We start from the raw sequence: 22,719 nt of genomic DNA, 5'->3' as shown, positions 1-22,719 counted from the left end.
CCCTCCCTGCGTCTTCTCCCTAACTGCGTCTTACAACAATCTTAACGACGAAAGTAAAAGTGTAAGACGTCTGTCCACTTTATCGGCGGACGTCTTACACTGCGCTTGCTTGTCCGTGATCTTCACTCCACGCAAGATCCACGTGACCATCGACCATGACCGTTCTGTGGTGGTGTATGGCCTGCCCACCACTGCTACTTTAAATTGCCTAATCACTGGGATATATCTTTCGTCTACAGATAATAAATCTTTTATACTTTCGTCAACGGATCTTCACATTCCAGACTCCGGTATTAGAAAAGCCACTATTATGATAAAGCAGAATTCGCAATATTTGTATCTAAATCACCGTTTTTCTTCCTTAAATCTTTATATTTAAAAATTAATCTATATTTCTCTTGGTCACGTCACAACTTGAAAAACACTTTATTTATTTCATTCATCTTTTTTGTGTTTCCTTATATTTTGTACCCCGTTTTTATGGTAAAAATGAAAAAAAAAAAACACGTAGAAACTAGGAAAAATTAAAAAATAATGTGACGATTGAAACTGCGCATATGACACTACGCTTTTTTGAATTTCGAGCGATTAACAATTCAAGCGCTGCATATTTAAACGCTGCATCGATCAGTATTTATCTATTACATATTTAATCAAGAAATAAAGTGGCCAATCAAATAAGGCAGTACGAAGTCTAACGAAACAGCCAGTGAGACATAAAAGTCCGTTACTTATTTGTTACATATTTATTACTTATTTATATTATTAGTTGTAGAAATAAATAAACAAGTACTTTAGATACTGAAACTTTTGCAAGACTTGTTCGTACATCTTTCTACTTTTTACTTTGTCTACCTCAGTTCCCTTCTTGTAAATATGGAGCAGACTTATTAATGAATAAAGAATTTTATAAACAGAAATATGACCTTACCAAAATCATTTTCAGGCAAATAAAAAGTTACCAGATTTGCTTGTCAGTCTGAACCGAAAGATATTTGTTAATAAAAAATATTATGACTTTTAGTAATAAAAAAACAGTGTAATCTGATAATAAATGTATTAAATACAGTATTGACACAGAATTTATAAGTAAAAAAAAGCTGTGAGCTCCTCGACTTACCGTGGAATTTTACATTTGCATGAAACATACATGAAAAAGGGCAAGTAACTTATCAATAAAGATTTCGTAAAAATCTTGCGAGGTACTGGATTGTTGAAGGTTTAAGTAATGCCATAATCGAAACCTCTTAGATTAAAATTCTTAATGTTCAACTAATACCGTAATAAAGAGTTTAAGAGATAAGTAAATAACGTGTGTTTTGAATGTAGTTAGTTCCAAGCATGGCTAAATAAATTACGTGGAGGAAAGGAATCAGTATGTTATGTTTTCTTTATAAGTAATTTTTTCAACTTCATTTCGTACGGAACGCGCGTTTATTTCTAAATTCAATTACGCGAAAGTTGTTTGTCGGTGCTTTTACCTGCTCACGTTTCGGACAAAAGCTTTGTTGGCCGTTACCGCCACTCGTAGTTTAAGAGCATGTTGATTTTTTCGTTCAATTTCAGTGGGTCTTTGTGCAGTTTAAATTTTTTCCATTAACTTCAGTAAATTAAACGAAATTTTGCACCAAATTATTTTTTCCGTGTTTACGGATTTTGTTTAAAGTTTATTTATGTGAAACGCGTTCTATTAACATAAAACGCTGTCCAATTATGACCTTTTTGCAGTTCTTAATGCGATCGAAGATATAGTAGACTGGTAGGAAACGTGCAATAAACATAAAAAATCCTACATACAGTTATTTTTTCCTCAAAATAACTTTGAAAGGAATGTAAATTAAATAAAAAAGCATATATTTAATCCGTTTTCAAGACAGAATGATATACGTTCATCTAAAATTTAATGAGAAAAAAAAAACATCCGGCAAACATGAACACAATTGGAAAAAGAAGCGTACAAAATTGTACTGCGGTGAACGAAAAAACACTTTCGAAATTAAACCATGAATTATTCATACTGATTCCTTGGCGCCGCATTAAACATCAAATGTAGTCATATCTTTATCGTAATAACGCGACGCTCGATTCACTTACGATTATTTAAACACGGACCGCTGCTAATCATGTTATTTCGTTTTATCCGTAGCGAAAGTAACACAGAAAATTACAATATTTTAACTTATTAGAACTCTTTAGTACATTCAAGATTTCCAATGGCAGATATTGTGACGAAATAAAGTTGAAAAATTAAATTAAACTATACTGAAAAACTTTATGAAATCAAAGGTTCTGACCCCAAAAATGATATAGGAACGAGCGGTGTACAAAAACGGGTGCTATAAAAACACTTATTATTTAATTATTTTTGGATGTGATATAAAAAAATATTCTTCATCTCAACTTAATATTCTTGAAGTAAAATCTACTCCAGGTCACCAAGTTTCGTTTTACAAAGATTTGTTTATTAAATAGTTCGTCAGAGCAATAGTGTGGTACAGTTCGTTAGTGGAATAGGTCAAGCGGGCTGCGCATACCGGGTCAGCGCGGGCGGTTCGTTCTGAAATAACTATAAGCCATTTAACAAACGTTTTCAAAGAATTTTTATACGCGAGCTACAGCATTCTGTTTAAATATAAAAAATATATATTCAAATTTTTGAATTATCTTTGTATAATAATTAAACAAGTTTTTAGGATATATAATTATAGACATCGTCATCATTTTGATCGTGGAATTTCCATAGCTGGATATGGACCTCTTCCACGGATTATGAATCAGACCGGTAGGAAGCTTTTCAAACTACCTTAACAAGGGGTATGTTTATCTTATGAGTGGACGTCCTTCGCTGCGCTTGCCGGACCGTGGTCTGAAATCGAGAAATTTTAAGACCCCAGTAAACATCACTTCTGCGCTTTGGCTGGCTTGACCATTACCACTTCGATTTACCATTCTGTAGACCTATGTTGATTGCATTTTTTCGTCTACGTATTTCCTTATTTCTGAAACGATGTGGTAAAGAAATCCTGAGCATAACCCACTCAAGCTGAAGTGAAAGACGCGGTTTCAGTGCCGTAAGTATCACTGGTAGAATTGGTAGACTTTAGTTTTAAGGCGCTGAGGGATATCAAGGAGATGTTATAATTGCTATGCTATTATTAAAAAAAAATGAAATGTGAGATAATTATTGATCGAGTTTATTAAAATGATTTGGTAATAATGGAAAAAAGAATGAAAAAGCAATTCATTTTTACAATTGAGAGTAGACAGCAGCGCGGCGCGGCTCGCGGCTGTATTGTGTGCTGAAACAATGCCTCGTTAAGGCATTCGCTCGCGTCACCTTTGTAGCGACCCATCCAAATATTCTGCGCCCTTTATAATGAATCTACAATTACTTTAGATGAAACTCGTTTCGTAAATGCAGACAGTCGTACTTGACAACAAAATCTCATATTGTTTGTTGTATGTCACTTCATGTTTGAAAAGTTTGAAAAGATGAATGAAGAAAATGAAGTCAATTTAACAGATCCGAAATTCTGAAGTAGTTGAATAATACTATATATGTTTCTATGCAAATATTATTTATTATATATTTCAATTCAAATATACAGTGCACTCAAATAACTTGTTAGGAGATTACAACTTATTTTAAGAATTATTGTTATCTGGCGTAGCTTTTCCTCTGAACAGTACTTATGATAACTTTAAGTATAAACTACAATGAGCTTCTATAATTCTATTTGATATAACTTTTTATTACATCGAGGCCAAAAGAAAAAAGCTAGAAGATAAAAGTCAACATATATACGTACTTAGTTAACCAAGTGGAGCATTCTTCACATAGGCATGTTTAAATCTAAATTTGTTCGGTACCTTGGTGATTTGAATGTTACGTCGTTATACACGCAACTGCTTGGACGTGGTATACTTATAACATATTTAATTTATATATTATATGTGTGTGTACATGGTACCATTCAACTTAAGCTTTTTAAGTTACGAGGGTTTTAAACGAGCTTATAACTGAGAAGAGCCTACAACAAACTCAGAAGAGATTTTTAGTGATATTTTTTTATAAATAAACCCTTATATATTCATACCTAAACTTTATTTAGCTATGTAGGTTCTTTACGACGACAGTAAATACATTTTTTTTAGCCAAAAGACGCTAACTGCAAGTCATAGACGGCCTCCAACAATCGTCATCATAACGCCCAACTTTGACTGTGTCGTCCGTTCTTTTTTTTTTTTCTTTTTTTTTTATTTGGCCCCCGCTTTTGGGGGCCTCTCGTACCCCCTATCTTTTGTGGGACAGGGACTTTACGGGCAAATTTAATTATTCACATAATTTTTTATTATTTACTTTCTCTTCTTTCATACTTCTCGTTGTCTTTCGGTCTATTCTTTCATGCCACAATTCTGCTGTCTTTCCCTTTTGCTCTGTATCACCTTTCATTCATTCCTCTTTTCTTTTTACATTTTCATAATTACATTGTTATTTTATATCACATTTTTATTACTTAAATTCTATAATTATTTTATATCACAGTACTGTTTATTATTTTGCTCTTATTTTCTCTTCATTATCTATTTATTTGCAATATTTACGTTTTATTTCTTTCTATAGCATTTTTTACGATTTTTCTGCAGAGGGTGATGAATGACTGTTTGGTGTCTTTTTCGCTTATTAGGGAGGTTATTGACTCTTCCCTGATTTTTACGCCAGTGTCGTCCGTTCACGTAGGGGACTAAGCATGACGTGTTTACCTTGTAGTCGCACTCGAGAACCTTCCAGCCCCAACGGCCATCGGCTGCAACAGCGATGTACTGCCCACCGCCACTTCATACGAGCAATTGTTCTTCTTATACATAAAATATATTGAAAATATGTAATGGTGCGGTTCCATTCAACTAAGAGTCCACTATAGCTTGCAGACTAGCGGTAAGCTATTGTATACAAAACAACACGCCAGTGCCTTCGAAAATAAAAAAATATACTTTCTTTATAAACTATTATCATTTTCGATAAATATTTCCTTTGCCGGTGCAAACGATTTTAAAAATAAATCACCTTTAAAAGTACGTGTTATAACTTAATCTTTCTGAAACACGGATGAATATTTTATCAAGTTACGTATAAATCTCTATGTAAGCTAATGTACTGATGGGGATAATGTTTGCTTTGATTTTATTATGCTTCAAAGGAATACATTTAACGGCAGTATAAAGAGGGTGCAGTTCTGTATGTTAGAACAAGACTAAAGAGAAAAATCGTATACAAGAGATATTCTATCCTTGTTCTGACTCATCACGATATCTCTGGAACCATAAAGCTCAAGGACTTAAAAATAAGTAGGAATATGTCTGTCGCCAAGTAAAGGCTAGCCAAGAATGGATTTAATTAAAATTCACACACAAGAGTTTATTTCATTTTTTATCTAGATCTCTTATAAATATACACTCACACGTGTGTGTGTGTGTGTGTATTATATTAGTGAAAGTAGTATGACAGATGTCATTCTTGTCAAGAAATTTTGACAGCTTGTAAACGAGATTGACATTTGTTCGCGTATCGTACAGTTGTCTAGAGAAAGTACACTTCTTATTTCATGGTTAGTCATTTGATAAATAGTTAAGCATTAAGCATTTTTTAATCCTTTCTTACTGTGTATTATCTATATGTATTATTTTTTTAACCAGAGCATTCCCGCGTATTATAGTCCACACGTATTTTTTAAACAAATCTTTAAACCATTATGTGTACACGATTTTTTATGTACAACCTCCTTACTGCGTTATTGTAAATGCATTTTTTTAATAAAAACTTTGTTATGTGTCATCGTGCGTACGTATTATTTGAGCTGTTGTAACAACTCCATCAATTAATGTTAAATTGAATAATCTTACATTAGTTATTCTTCTATCACCATCCTCATCATATCAGCCCAAATAGAAGCAGATGGAACCCCCTGCAAGGTATGCTTCCTCTAGTGTAAAGCCTAGCCGGTCGACTCAAGATTCTTTTAGCTCTAACTGCCATTATTCTTGTGCAATAAACACTAAACAATTTAGCAAACGTCTAGCAAAGGTAAGCGAATAAAAAAAACGAAAGCTCAGCAAAAAGTTAGTGTATTTGTTTCCGCTGTAAAAAGGCTGCGCAGGAATAGCGCCGTCTTCGTTTCATAAAAAAAGGTTTTGTAATCGCGCATTTGTATGGATAAACCCTATAAGCCGAATCCTACACAAACAGGTCGAGTCGTTAAGGCATCCGTTATGGAGATGCGGAGCTCCCTGCAGGGAACACGTGGGGCTGTATCTCAGCGAACAAAAGTCAGGGTACAGTTAATTCCGGCACAAAATTGATAATACAAGAATTCTTTGGCCTATATTCTATTTAAGAATAATTTATGCACCATTTTTTTATACGTATCGAAAATCTTTTATCAATATTTTTAATATTACTTTTCTTCTATCATAAAACAGATTTTATAACAAATATCTGTCTTGCACAACAATAAAGGCTAAATGATAAGCTTTTTTAAAGTTTCAATTCTTTTTTCAACTCGCTACCTATTTTTAAGAAAATGGCTAAGAAATATTTACAAGACCTATGAGTATTTATCCTTTAATTCATTTTTTTTCTTTCTCGTCTTCTTCATTCTTTCTGATGTAAGTGCGATACAAGTCAGTTTGATGTTTTTATTATTATATTTATAAAATGCATTAGACGTTGTGTATTAAAAATATATATGCTATATACATATGTATGCGTTTATGTATGTGTGTTAACCAGCCATTATTTACACTCTTACTTTTTCCATACTATGGTTGTCTGGGAGAAATTATCTCTTGTAATAAGACCGCCCCTTGTACTCTTTTATTATAATTAAATTATGTACGTTTTCCAGCGTGTATAATAAAGAATTTTAAATTAAATTCAATTCTTTCACTGCTATACATTGAGCGACTATGAATGGTCACACAAGCTGGTGTTCACTTAATGTGTTTACCTGACAATAATTCATTTTCAAGAATTATGCGATTTTACGTCATGGTCAGGCCATGATAATTGGTTATAGGGGCATTTGTTGCATTATTGCATTTCAAAATTCGAACTGCAACATATTAAAATTAATTATTGTTTATTATCTGTTTCTGCAAGCTTTTTACTACCAGCTATTAACTGTCACGTAAAAAAAGAAAAAAAACTAAAGGTAACATATTTTAGATCACTAAAAGCGTGATTAGAAATCCGTCAAAAAGCTTGAAAACTTTTTGCTGACAAATGACTTATATAGGTCTATTTCATATTACCTCCGATATCTATCTTACATGTTACAACTTACGGAGCAATCATGTAACATTGACATTATTATAAATAGATTGAAATTAACGCTTTTTTCAGCCGTTCGTGTATCCCAATTGCCGGAACAATAAAAAATTCATAGCAAAGTTTAAAACTCAACATTTCGTATAGAAATCTTTGGAAATATCTTTTACATACAACTACTTATTCTCGCCATGACAATACTACGTTTATTTTAAGATTTTTTATACTAATTACTGGCCCGATTAAAATATATGCTTTATGGAATATACAAAAATAATGTCCGGACTCTTCATGATCGTTAAATTTCTTAATTTATACTTGTTTAGGTTTCGCGCGTGTGATTTTTATATAAATCTTACGTTGCCTTTCTCAAGAAAATCATGTAAAAATTTCAAGCATTTTAAAACAGTTGTAGGCGAAGTTTATAGCATTTTTGAATTCGTATTAAATGTCAGTATATTTCCAACGAGTATAAATTAAATTCCGCGGTCGAACAAAAGATAAACGGGCAGAGTAGGCAGTCACGAAGGAATTAGACCGTCCCGTATTCCGCGCAATATATCAGCCGGCAAATATTGCGCCGGTGTTGCCAATGCGGTGGGACAGATGAAAAATCTCCCCCGCTCTGATACAGGGACGTATTGCCCCGGTGTATCCCGTTTATGTAAAATATGGAATTGGATTTTATCCGATCCAGTCTCCTTACTTTACTGCGGGTTATGACGTTTTGATAAATTTATATCGTTTCATTTTTTATGCGTGAGATATTTTTATCAGTAAATTTTCTTGACAGTTTTGTGATTGAATTAACTGTAGCTAGGTGATTGCCGACAGTACAACTTTAATCTTGACTCAAAATATAACTGTCCTATAAAATGTATATTGTATAAGATACGATCATTTTTAATTGCATAGATACCGGTACAAAGTTGTGATAGCTCTGCTTTTTAACCAGGGTTAACTGTAATAAAGAAACCAGTGTCTTCCAAATTATATTCTTTATCTAGTTGTAGAGTACAAACATTTGTATTAGAAATTTTTATGTGTTCTAATAAAAGTTTTTTATGTATTATAGATAATCTGGGTAAGTTCATCGGAAGTTGCTGACCTTTCGGTAATAAATGTCCAGCAATGGACGCTGATATGAAAATGATGATGATGAAACAGGAAACCATAAAACGTACGTAAAATAATAACAAAAATGAAAAGAAAATTGCTCTTGCTTCTGTTAGCACTATTGCCTCGTTTTGCAAGAGTACAGTTTAATGACGCCTCGGTAGGTCCACCTTGTGGATGGACGTTCTACTCTGTACTAGCTGATCCGTGGTTAATGTTGATAAATACGAATATTGGAAACCGATTAAGGTTGATAAATATGTGATTTAAATGCTTAACAAATATTTACGTTAAAGTAAAAAAATACTTACGCTCCGGAATACTAATTCACATAGTTATAAAAGTCCTGGCACTACGTTATTGCACAAAGCGCTTAATCAAGCTTGGCCCTTAGATGGAAAAAAAATAATTTAAACTTTTGACGGAACTCTAGAAAAAATTTCATCAAAACAGTCTGGGCGTACTAATTGCGCGCCGGACACTCGGCTGCGAGGATATCACGTTATTCTATCCACGGAACTGCGTGACGAATATTCCAGGCCGATTTTACGCTTCCACTGAAAGGAATTTTTGTATCCACGTTTGTTTATTCCTTTCTTTTGTTGAAAAATTCAGAGCGTAAAGTCATCTGGTAGGTATTTTTTTTAAAATCCGTACAAAGACAAACAAAGGATGTTTTCATAATTCAACATTTCTGTTTTAAATTTTATAGGTCTAGAAAAAGCAAGGGAGATTTTAATTGTGATAAAGCAGACTAACTAACCTGATGTTACGTGGCAATTCCTTTAATTCTAATAAATTTGGTAGTTCAATAATAGCTATAATTTTTTTCTTTTGACAGCGTCGTCGTCGTTTTTGGACAATGACGGAAGCATGTTATTTTGCTCCTTATTTGTTTGCAAAATTCGATGTGTATAAATATCACGATCTATGATACTCTAATGACATTACCAAAAAGGCGGTCCTAATGGTAATCTGAGGGGAAGCCCTTGCGCCACAATGGAAGTCCTACGGCTAAGTTGATGATAATTCTGAAAAAGATTGGATACTTAATACTGCTTTCAGATGGGAAGTACTGTTGCAATTTGTCAAGGACAAATTTCACTGCATTGGCTTTATATTTATTGCCTTTATATTACACAGTTTCGTAGCCTTTATATTATATTTGGAAACCAAAGCGAAGTTCAATAAGAAATATAGTTGCAAATAAATGACAAAAAATTACATGAATAGCCATGATCTTATAAAAAAATATTGTTTTTTTCTCAATTCACAATTTTACAGAGTAACTTACAATATTTTACTTGTTTATATCGAATGTTTGTCGTGCGATCACTTCAACAAGTGCCTTACTGTATTTTAAGTATTTGCACTTTCTTTTCACGCTGATATATTGCGTAAAATATTTAAGATTACGTAACGATAAGACCAAAAATTAAATGGTATATTGCCACATATTTTATTTCATACTAAAATAAAAATGGCTGTTGACGTGAAAAAAAATAACACTAAAAAATACTTACGGCTTATTTCACCGTTCTATTTTTAAATTTTCATTTCTTACTTCAGCTATTCAGTAATTGGTTTTATTGTTGGTAGTTGTACGCGGCGTCAGATTTGATTAAAACCTCTATTTTCTTGTTTTGTGACTGAAGAGGCATTCAGTATGCCTGCTACTAGTTCCAAAAACTTCATCCCTTCTTAGTTAAAAAAGGAAATTTTTTTGTGCTATATTTCACATTTCTTGTATAGGTTTTACAATACGTCCCGATTTCCAACGCATCTACTTTTATCAACGTTGCTCATCATTAAGTTAAATTAGCTTACAGCCTGTGGTCCTCTATCTTTTACTATTTACAGGCCTCTGTGGAATTTTTTAATCCTGTAACCATACCGCAACAGAAATTTACTTTAAAAAGTTTAATTGCTTATAAACTATATTCAGATGAAAACTATATCGTTATATTTTCATATGTATAAATACAAATGACAACGTTACGACATAGGTTATATTCTAAATTTTCGAGTATATTCTGTAACAATAAGAAAATTAGTCAACAGTGTTGCTAAACATAAAATTAGAAAACGGTGTATTTATGTTTTAGTTCAGGCACAAACAATGATTATATGGAGAAAGAAAATAGAAAAATTTCAAAGACACAACACTTATCAGTTTTTTCTTTCCATACAAAAAATAGGGGTTCTGTATGATATAACTAAACAGATATATTCTGTACCATAAATATTATATCATTATTAGAGTATTGTTGTGTATTAAATGGAGAACTTATGCTTAGTTGTTAGCATGAAGACATTTCATAATTAAATAAAGTGATAGCTTTTGAAATGCCTTATTCTGATTGAACATAACCAGGCCTGTCGTGGCAACCAGTACTAAATAAAATTGTAATTTTTTTTGGTGGGAAACTGAAAAGCCTTACAGAGTCTATCTTATTAAATTCCCACTTATACATCCCTAAATTGAATTACCCTAAGATTTACAGCTCTGAATTTAATTACATTACTTGGCAAGACAGTGTGGTAACAGCTTAAAGCTCTTATCTTTTTCGTCTGCGAATTGGGTCGACATAAATCTTGCGCCGGAGCCTGAATGTATGTAGGTAATGCATTTTAAATTCCTCCCTTGCCCAATCCTACCCTTAAGGTTATTGCCGCGTGTTCATATTTAACTGTCGGTAAGATTATTCGATGCATATTTTATAGTGAATTGGAACTGAATACATGAAGGTGCTTTGAAATGTTACTGTTATTGGATATTTTGTTACATAAATATTGAAATAAATAAATGGAATATTCCTTCAAAATTTCAAGTGTTTTACTAGTTCTAAAGATATGAGATCGATCAATACAAAGGTGGAAATTTCTTACACAGATAGATTGGTATAGGTGTAAAAGCGTTAAAGGGGTCAATATATTTCATTTGTCATCAAAAAGTTTTAAAAAACCAATCGCCTTGAAATTGCGTATTGGCATGCGACAGCTCAATGTCTTTTGGTAGTATAGAGTGTGCAGTGATAGATAGTAAATAATAATTAATATGGATGTGTAGTAATCGGATTTTGAAAAAGATTTTTCTGAAAATATTAACTTTACATTATTTATTATTTTTAAACCATTTATTTCGACAAATGGCGCATATATGTTAACTGACGAAAATTGAGCTAAATAAATAGTCCTTTATATCTTAATACATATATACATAGATACTGTAGAAAATCGTTCAGAATTTTCTACAGTAATATTTACACGGGCCATTAGTTCTAGCTTTCATATTTTATCTAGTAATTTTAATTAGTTACAACATTCACATTTTCATTAAAATTTTCCGGCCTGTTGAAAAAGCGTACGGGAAAAATTACGGAAAATAGTCGCGAAATTAACTTTTACATCGTAAAGCGCACAGCCCTGGCATTGCACAGAGTTATTAAAATTCCGCGCGTTTTTCGTATATTTCATTAAAACTTCATACCTATGTCTCTATTTAGGTACATAAATCTATTTCATTATATCCAACTTTATCCCTTAAGGTTGATCGCCTACTACATTCAAACTTTAGACTCATAGTTTGTGACATAGTTCATAATTTATCTAATTCTATATTTTTATTATAATCTCTAAGTGTAATAAGAGAAAGTTGGAATCGTAATATTTCTACATTTAAAACATTGATGTTATTTTATATTTACTATATGCTTATAAAAATGTATTACTATTTTAATATAAGAATGATGACTTTATAATATAAGAATGACTTTACCTAATACATTTTTGTACGAAAAAGTTCCCAAATATTCTGTTGAAGTTTATAGATATATATATAAATAAAAAACCAATCCCAATATTTATATAACCGTTTTACAACTGCATTAGTCAGTATTTATCGATCACAAAAAATATATTTATTTATTTTGTATTTAATGTATAAATAAAGTCCTGGAAAACGATACTTTAATTTGTTGTTCTATTGGATTACTACTGAGCAATACCGTCTAACAGTACAAAGTTTGTCGGTACAGCTAGCCATTTGTCATCTCCAACCTTTTTTTGCTTTTAAATTCATTATTTAAGATTATACTATTACAAAATCTTTAGCATCCAAAAGAAAGAATTTTAAAATACTCATTATTTTATGTAATTTATAAGTTGTGACTTCACTTATCAAAAACCCCTAGAACAATCTACAACAGTATTCTTAAAAAGTTTTAGGCAATGAAAAAGTTTCAGGTATCATTAGCGAAACGATTTACAAAATGACTTGGTTGTTCTCTGGGAATGTTCAAATTGGTTTTTATTTTAATTTTTTTACTTTATATAGTTGACCAGACTTGTTAATAATATGTCGCTTGACATAAGGTTTCACTTTCACAAAATCATTTGGATGAACAATTAAACCGTTGAAATATGTCACGTACGTATGTTCACACCTGGCGTGTAGATAGGTATGGTATCAAAATAATTAGAAATACCTCACAACGTACTAATGATATCTATATTCACTTTACTTTCATAATTGAATAGTCAACAAAAGCATTAATATATTGCAATTTTGTCCCGTCGTTTGCATTGCAACATGCATCAACATGCAAACATGCAAAATTCAGTAACACAGTCCCTTGTATATACAAAATTAAATCTATCGTAGATTTAATTATTTATATTAAGAGATATGAAAACTTTACTTTTTTATTTTTTACAAAGTATTGTGAGTCAAAATACCGAATATTGACAAAAATCTGACACAAAAATAAAATCTAAGAAATTTGTAATTTATGTATTCTAGATTTGAAGATATTAGTACCGTTTAAAAAAAGTAGAAAAATCGCACTTAAAACGTTATTTCTTATTATAATATCTTATAAAAGATCTCGTTACCTACTCTCAGCCTACCAAATAAATAAATTTCGTAGAAACAAAGTTTGTTTGAAATCACATTAATCTTCCTTGGACGGATCGGATTCAGTGAACCCTTGAATAAAGGCTCGCAATACGGGTTGTTTTGAGGGAAATAGGCGATTCCCTTTGATTGGGACAAAGGATTATCCGATATACTACGAAGTTGAAATCAAATTTGATGTGTCATGGAGAGATCAGTGGGGAACAGGAAAATCTCCGTTTACGGAATATTTATTTTCTTCAGTTTATTTTATTTAATATTTTCTATTGTACACGCTAGGATACATTTAAATAGTTTCATAATAAAATACAAAAGAGTACAATGGGCGGTCTTAACGCACAAGGCAATCACTAACAGACAACTACAGTATTGAAAAGGTAGAAGTATACATAATTATTTAAATTTAATTATGTAGTAATTAAATTAAACAAAATCTTTTCCTTGAGTTAACTAGAGATCAATCGCTGAATCCAACTCGGATGGGCAGCTTTAGGGAAACTACGAAAGATCTTCTCGTCGAAAATACAACAATGCCTGAAGACAAGGCTTTGACTAGCACATGTTGCCGGTGATAGGTATCAAGACTTGTTTGCTAATGATGGACTTGATAAGAAAAAGAGTAAGAGTGCATCCGAAGGCCGTCGAAGTAGAAATGTTGTGGAGTGACGACTACAAGTCAGTAGACGCTGCGTGAGTAGACCCCCGCTAGGTGGACAAACCCTTGTAGGAAGTCCTGCTTGCAGGCTTCGCAGGACCGGTCACCGTCGGGACCTTTATATGAGGCCCATACCGACAGATGCCCACTGTAAGGGCGTTTATCGACTGAAACAATTAAATTGTATTATATTCATAGATTCCAAGAAGAACACTGAAATAAAGTACGTAATAGAACATAACGCAAGAGAAAAAAAAGGAAAATGAGTTTGGATTTTATGTGTGTGTGTATGTTGTTAATTTATGTGTGAGTTTGTGTGTCTGCGCGTGCAAGTGTATGCGTTTCCATTGGCTTTGCTATCTGAGGTTACTTTCAAGTTCATCACCGCTCAAGCATAAAATGTTATCATCGTCATTCTCATGTCAGCCGATAAATGATCACTGCAAGGCATAGGCCTCTCCCAAAGATCGTCACGATGACAAGTCCATCGAGTGAATTCTCGCGACCGTGAATCGTGTGCTGGCTGTATGTCATCGGTCCATCGAGCAGTACGCACGTGCTGAAAATTATTAAGATCATCAAAAAAAAAAAAAGTAATATTTTTATAAACATGACAGAATTACTGTTAATATAACACATACATGTAGAAGTGTAATCTATGTAAGTGTTTTATCTTTTATTGAGTAAACTACTTAGTAAATTATTATTGGTGCGACCCTGTTGATGCTACGTCATTAAAATTTATGGAAGTTCAAATTGAGACGAACTAATGTTCCTTATATCTTTCTGGTATTAAATGCATAGCCATTAAAATTTCTTTGTAATTTGTTTGTCGGTCTAAAAACTATTAACGTAGTGGAAGAGAAAGAATATAGTAATTAATTTTGTGCTACATCTTCTTTTGTAGACAGTACAGAGCTGCAATACTACGAGCCCATATAAATATTCATATGAAAGGGGACCTATTCACATAAGTACCAATTTAATGTTTAACTACTTACCTATAACATAGCGATACAAATATAATGTACTAATTACATGCAATTGCAGTCATTCGGTCTCATCACCTTAGTCCGTACATAACCTGCATTGTATGCTAATGGTAAATTCAATTCGTAGTAAAAGTCGATGCTTTAGAACATTTGTAATGGGGTTTTATTGTCCGCCGGTTTCTTGGAGGTCTACGCTGCTACACGAATACAAATCGAACGCTTGTATTTGTATTTGAAAAAATTATCATGTTTCGGTTGGTAATTAACTGATTTAGTAAGAGTTAGCTTTGGATCAATTTAGTTTTTATTCTACTCGTTTGTTTAAAGTACCAAGACAAATTATTTAAACCTCATATCTAGACCTTATGGAAAATAGAGTCCTTTTTAAAAAGCCTGTACCTCTTTCATCACTACGTTGATAAGGATTCATTGATAAGGCCACTCTATCAGTCATAAAGTGACGTTTACTGAACTTTCACAGAAACTATTGTTAATAACTTTTAAAAAACTGGATCGTGACTTCATGATTTCAGCCGTAGAATGTGAATAAAGGTCTCCCCATAGATATCCAACAGGACCAATTGGAAGCCACTTGAATTCAGCGTGTTACGACGACTTTAACAATATCACCTGTCCACCTTTTCAGTGGACAACAATAAACTAGTACATCAATATTTCTTATTATCTATTAAAAGGTTTTTTTATTCTTTATTTTCCTCTCAGGCCAGCTCCAACTTCCTCTGAATTGATTCTGTTTTGTTTTTTTATTTATTGTTATATTTCATCGCCGTTTCAGTCCCTAAACGCCCACTGCTAGGCATAGACCTTTCCAAAACATATCTATAGGGTGATATACTATGAACATCATGCTATGCAGATTATGGTACGAAGACGACGCCGTGTTGCTATATTTACAATTATGTATTAACTATTATTCGGAGGTAAAAGTAATTATCTGTACATAAGTAAATATCTGAGTATATGTGTCATTTTAAGTACATTACTTATTCAGAATTTATTGATGAATGTACACGCCGACCTCCCGCTGTTCTATACTATGTTGAAATTCCGATTTATTGGACCATTCATTGTATTATTTTATATTATTGTATCATTGTTTTGTTTCCGATGTTACATGAAGATTGAAAACTTGCACTGGTTGGTCTGTACAACATTATATAGATCCTTTTTCCAACTTTATTTCGTTAATTGAATAATTTTTTTCAAAATCAATGTCGTAGAAGAGAACTATCTCCTACATAAACCGGAAACTGAAAACTGTTTCCGTGCTACTGTTATTTTAAATTAATTTACAGGCATGTATACTAAGAGCCTAGTTCATAACCTCCGTTTTATTAAGTTAGTGTCAATTAATATAAGGTACTTAGATGTCTGGCGAGGCGTAACCGACTAGACGCAAAGGGGTGCGACGACATAATTCCATTAGGGTTAATGCTGGAACGTCGTGCGGTGCGAAGAACATATAATTTTTATGACTCAATAATAATCACCGATAGAAAAGTTTTTTTCTGTAAAAGACTCTCTACGAACGTTGTCCAAGGTAATTTGTTATAGGTATACAATATTAAAGAGGTTAATGTATATTTTATTTGTCAGAAAAGCATTATATCACTCTATATAAAGTAATTACTCAGATGTTACATTTATTTATTTATTTTTCTATTGTAATACAACTGGCTATTAATTTTTGGCAGTACAAAGTCTGAAAGAACAGATAGTAAACAATAAATGATTTTAATATATAGTGCTCGTGCTGTCGCGTTTACCGTATCACCTATCAAGAGAAGACACGACGATTTCGTCTTTTTATCACTTATGTCATTAGCCTACTGACTTATATCCAAAGGTACTACGTAGAATAGAAATCGATTCTATAAAAACTATTATTACATGTATTCTATAAAAACTCATTACGATCTTGAAAGGTTGAAAGGAAATTTTGGGCATATTTAATATCAATTTGACAAGTTTTAAACTGTGTTTAAATTGCAATTGAAGATCAAACGGGAACCGCTGAAAATGTGGGTAACTGCTTCATTTAATAAAGAAATTAAAAAAACAAACAAGTAAGTTTTTGAAAGTTTACTTTATTTATGCTTCACCTAATTCAAGTATTCATAACCTAAGCTTATAGTTTCTGTTCAAACGGTCTATGCGTTAAGTTTGTTACTTTTTCATGTGTACAAGTAACTTTAAACACTAGTGATTTGTATGTATGCAATAACGGGTTGATTTCCGCAGCTAAGCGATACTACGGTCATTTTGAACCAGGGTTATTTTTCCCATTAATCCACCCAGCCTAACCACTCGAGGAATACTTATAGACCACTTTCGAGGCACTTTAAGATTTTACCCCGTACGCAAGAGTAGTACGTGAGCAATGTTCCAGACATGAAGATCATACGGAGAACGAAAAGAAAGTCCGTTAAATCTAAAGCAAACAGATGTTTGTAAATAAAACAGTGAGTAGTTAAGATACTTGCCACCAGATGACGGGGTAGCGACAGCGAAAGCAGGGTATTAGAGAGCCAGCATCTAATGATAGACATTGCCTCCTTAACACACTAGTGAATTTTAATTGCAATAACTGATTAAAGTCTGAATACCATCATCTTGTTGTAATATTTATAAATGATACATAAGAATCCTAAACATGTTAACCTTAAAAAAAGATCAGTAAAATTTGTGATAAAGGAAGTATTTCAATAAATGAACAGAATAACAAACATAATGCGTGACACGAACATTTCAATAACAGTGTCAATAACCTGACAACGGTCTGACAATAACATAAAGCATAAATTTAATTGAACGCAGACGATTTTGTTATAAATATAATTTTATGAGATGTCGTCCAACCTGACACAAAATACAGCACTTCCTCGTACTCTGCTGTCCCAGCGATATAAATATTTTAGTTACTCCGACGTTTACAGCCCTCTGTTATTGTTTTCTTGGAGGATACTTCTTACATTGACTTATTTACATAACCTAAATATGTTTTTTTTAACGAAATTTAACGACATCTAGTTAGCTTTAATGACAAATTATTATTTCCAATGTATAGAAATCGACACGACAATAAAATAGTAATAATTTTAAAACTCTATCTCATTAATCAAGTACTTTTATCATTGCGAGATGAAATTCATCACTAAAATAAAAAATAAAAAATATTGAAAAACACATCGCAAAATATAAATTATTTCCAATAAACCACATAAATTAATTGAAATAAAAGAGCAGAACCCAATAATCAATTACGTGCTTAAAATATCGTGGTTTCAGCCTATAGACGCCGACTATAAGTCATAGGTCTCGCCTAAAGATACATATGAGAGATTTATTAACTATAATCGCCACTCTTGTCAAGCGGGATGGCGATCGTGATGTCGAATTGTGACATGCAGAGGACTCTGCTGCCCATCCTCTGGAAAACTGTTTGTAAGCAGTGGCAATTCTATATAATTAATGCACAAAGTGTGAATTAATTAAGATTTTATATGATTGTATCCCCGGGAATCGAACCCGCGATCTCGCAAGTCTTATTCTTCGGCCGCATGGCTATCGGTGCACTTAGTTTAAAATAACTATTAGCAATTAACTTGAAATATAAATGTAAAAATAAATAATATTTGATTTTGCATTTAACTTAGGAACAACCTATATTTGAACTAGTAATCTTTTTAACAGTTATTACAATGTATAAACCGTTAACATACATTAATTAAGAGCCATAATAACGCTTATTTCTTTTGACACTATAACGTACGGAAAAACTCAGTAATTTTTTGATTATATAACATACATAGAGCAATTTATATGCTACTCCTTGAATTTGAAAATAAATTAGAAAATGTTCGTTTAATAGTATATGCAAGAGATATCAAGTATCGTTTGGTGTTGGTAGTCTTTTGATATAGTCGATGATTGTTCATTGTGATTTACAATTTGAAAAAAAAATGATTTATTGATTTGAATCTAACAAAATGGTTTACAAATAAACTAACCCATGAAATAACTGTTATATTCGTAGATATTACCCCCAGTAGTTAAAATATCACTGTCAATTAATACTGTCCAAACATTACTGTGTACAAAAAAAAATGTTTTTTTTTTTAATATTAGAAGGCGAATCGCGGTGTTAAGAAATATTTCGATTTTTATCATATCCAATGCACATCGAATTCTTATTTATAATTCAGGTTAAAGCTCAGTGTCGTTTACGATAAAAAACATTTTGAATTATTTTAAAATTCTGCACATTAAAAGGTGACTTTCACTGTAAATATGATTAATGAAATATGATCGTACCAGGAAATCATAAAGTAACCTTGCTCAGTTTGCAACGTCACCTGTACAAGACCGAGTGTACTCTTTATTTCTAAACCCAATTCACGGAACGTTTTTCCAGTGCTTTCAACTGTCCTTCGTCTCAAACAAAAGCTCTGCTGCATGACGGTTGGTGATATTTTTAAGCGAGTTGGTTGAAAGTGTCTTTGAGTGAATGTTGTATATTTTTGACTCATTGCTATTTTTACAAGTGAATATGATTTAAAACGATGAATACAAAGTAAACAAAGACGCTTGAATATTTCTGCGTTTGTAATTAATAATGCATTTCAAAGAAACAACGCTGGTTTTGATTCTGTAAAAGAAGTTTTGTAAAATTGTAACAGTTCCGCCAATATTGATTAGATCCATGTGGCTACAAGGGTCCCAAACATTTTGATTTTTTTGTACACATTTACAATGTCAAATCACATTTACAATAAAAATCATTTACACAATAACAAGATTTTTTTAAAAGTTTTAGACTCCAAAATTAATTACGTGATAATTCAGCGATATTATATGGTAGTGTAGTGTAACAAAATAAACAGTTTACCGCAAAAGCGTTACTAATTTTATGAAACGTAGAGCTATCGTGGTTTTGTTATACCTTAACTGTGGTACACAACCACTACAACAACTGTAGTAGAAATTGCTAAATTTTGTTCAAATTCTTTGATCGCTAGAATAAAAAAGAAAATACACAAATTCACTACTGTAACAACGATCTCCTTCGATTAAAAACAACCGACGCAGCATCCGATTAACGTCACGTCCGTTGATCGCATTTGTCGATTGCTATTTCTATTTGCGATCTTCTTTTATTAATGTTTGCTAATGGTCTACTGAGCAGCCTTATGGAAGATCATGGCTTGTATAAACCAACTTTCCTTTGTTTTACTTTTCCTCCTCTAAATCTGTTAATACCTTTGATACAAAACGTTAAATACCCGAAACAACGTGTCTGTCCAACTTGTAGATATCGCTTCAACTTGCCAATCCATTAGCCATTAGTCTTTAATTGTTTTCTGAGTCAATTAGCACACCGTAATTCTTTTTATCAGTCTACCGAAAGTAATTTTGTATATGAAAATACATTGATCTTTTCATTTAAATAACATAATAAAATCAATGAAAAGACTTCATGGATTTCGAAGTATTTTGTCGAATCTCTCCAACGAAACTATAAATCATTAAGTTTTGTTTTTCCCATTCCTTTGGTTCGCGTGAGCAATTTTAGAACCGCCAAGAACCCGCACTTAGATGTGACGTTTTTCAGACTGCTTCAAAGTGTCACATGTCTAATAAACTCCAATGTGTCGAGACCGACAGACATTTTGGAAAAATTAACTTATGAAAATTATTCGAGTATTTGGGAGTCCACGTTTTATTATTTATATGCGTATCCATTAAAGAATAAAAAAATATTGTTTTATTTTTTACATATATATGTGTCTAACATAATATTAACTAACATTTATTAAATATCTTAAGCTATAACATATATAATGACATTTAAGTTATGACATATATATTTTATATTCATTGCGATCACGTTCATCGCTTTGTGCACTAATTCAAGTAACTAAAGTTTTAAAATTTGAATTACTTTGGGACAATTTTTTATAAATACTGGCATCAGCTTAAATTTTTATAGTATAAAATTATTTTAAAAGTTAAAGAATAATTTTTATCATATTACACAGATTAAATAACACCTTAAAATATTGCGTTGAACAGTGTCAAAGTTTGAAGTAAAATATGTTTTAGTGTAGTTGGTAAAAGGCATTAAAAACCTATATATAATAGTGCGTAAAATCTATAAAAGCATATATGTATGCATGCGTTTGTTTAGAAATATCAACATAATTATATACGTAACACGAACATTTTTACAAGTATTTTTTTAATATTTATTTATTGATTCATTTAATCTACTTAAACTTAATCAACACACAAAATTAACATTATTACAACTGTATTGTGTGTATGTTACCTTAAAAATACAACAAAAAAAATAACGCAACGAATAAAAGACATAAACTCTGCATAAACTACCAGGCTTCACCGGCTCCAACATACTTCTACTTCTTCCTTAGCCTCTTCCGCGATACTCTTCCATCTCGCTTTATTCTTCGCCATGTTGTGCCAATACAGTACGGTTATAATCCTAATTATTTTAGTAGGTAATGATATTTTTTTATGTTATTATATTTCATTTCGGTGCAAAATTTTAAAAATTACGAACTGTCCAGGCATGGTTTTATAATTAAGGGATATAGATTATATTGACGCGGGAGTAAACATGAGCTCAGACATCTTTTTGTCAAGTAAGTTCTTTTTATACGCATTTTTAAAACTATTTTTATTACAGTACTTATTATATTTATTTAATGTATGTAATAAATACCCAAATTCTCAAAAAATTCTTAACATCAAATTTGTGTTCAAGAAAAATGCAGGGATCTATGACTATGTTCTCTTTTCTTAAATATAAAACTTCTTTAATAATTGTTGACTGAAATATATAGATTGAACTCTAGTATTAATTTTTACGCTCCAGTCCTCGCTAACACCAACCCTGACATCATAAGAAATAAGGTTAAATAAATTACGGATTAAATATTTGAATTATACTATAAACAACAATGCGAGATAATAAAACACATTAATTCCTTATCTACCGTTTATACACGCGCAATATAAACATACGTCGAATATTCAATCACCGAGTGAACGATCCGGTGAAAAATAGCTCAATTATTAAAGCGGCTTTCACATTTTAATCACATATATCAAAAGAACAGTATACAAAAATATTATTTTAATATTAATAAAGAAAATCGCGTGGGGTGTTCATATCATTATTCATATAGGTTTATTCTTTAAGATTATTGGCACTTGTGAATCTCATGAGAAAGAATGCCTTTAGAGACCAATTTAATATATACAAGGATAAGATTGAACTCGCCTATAACGGCATCTTTTAACTTAAAGCTACGAAGATTCCAAACGCACTTTGATCAGAAAAAATCTTGCAAAAAACTTCAACTGGTTTCATTAGCGGTCACTTTTATAATCTCTCATCTAAATACATTATTACAGCAATTCATTCCAAGGTCTATTATGACTTAAATAATCCTATGCCCTGTAATAAAAAAAAAACAATTTATTTGTAATTATTTCCGAAAATTATAACAATATAATTTATGATAATTACGTGGTTGTGCATTATACTTCTATACACAGTTGCCTAGAAACGAGTCAACGCTTTTTCTTAAATTTAATATATTAAGTTCTTATATATATATATATATGTATATATATATATATATATATATATATATATATATATAGATTA

The 22,719-nt window shown here is 31.8% G+C and overlaps 1 protein-coding gene across 1 annotated transcript in view; it reads left to right on the top strand.

The window, feature by feature from the left end:
• LOC137919153 (putative leucine-rich repeat-containing protein DDB_G0290503) overlaps window positions 1-22,719 on the top strand; it is a 149,507-nt gene that overhangs the window by 115,503 nt on the left and 11,285 nt on the right. The gene's annotated exons all lie outside the window — the stretch shown is intronic.

The sequence above is a fragment of the Battus philenor genome, unplaced genomic scaffold (genome assembly GCF_028537555.1).
Source record: "Battus philenor isolate CCGP_79_NKW_IND1 unplaced genomic scaffold, ilBatPhil1.0.hap1 SCAF_16, whole genome shotgun sequence".
In the NCBI taxonomy this organism is placed as follows: domain Eukaryota; kingdom Metazoa; phylum Arthropoda; class Insecta; order Lepidoptera; family Papilionidae; genus Battus; species Battus philenor.
The sequence above is the reverse complement of the archived record's forward strand: the minus strand, read 5'-3'. Positions and strand labels throughout refer to the sequence as shown.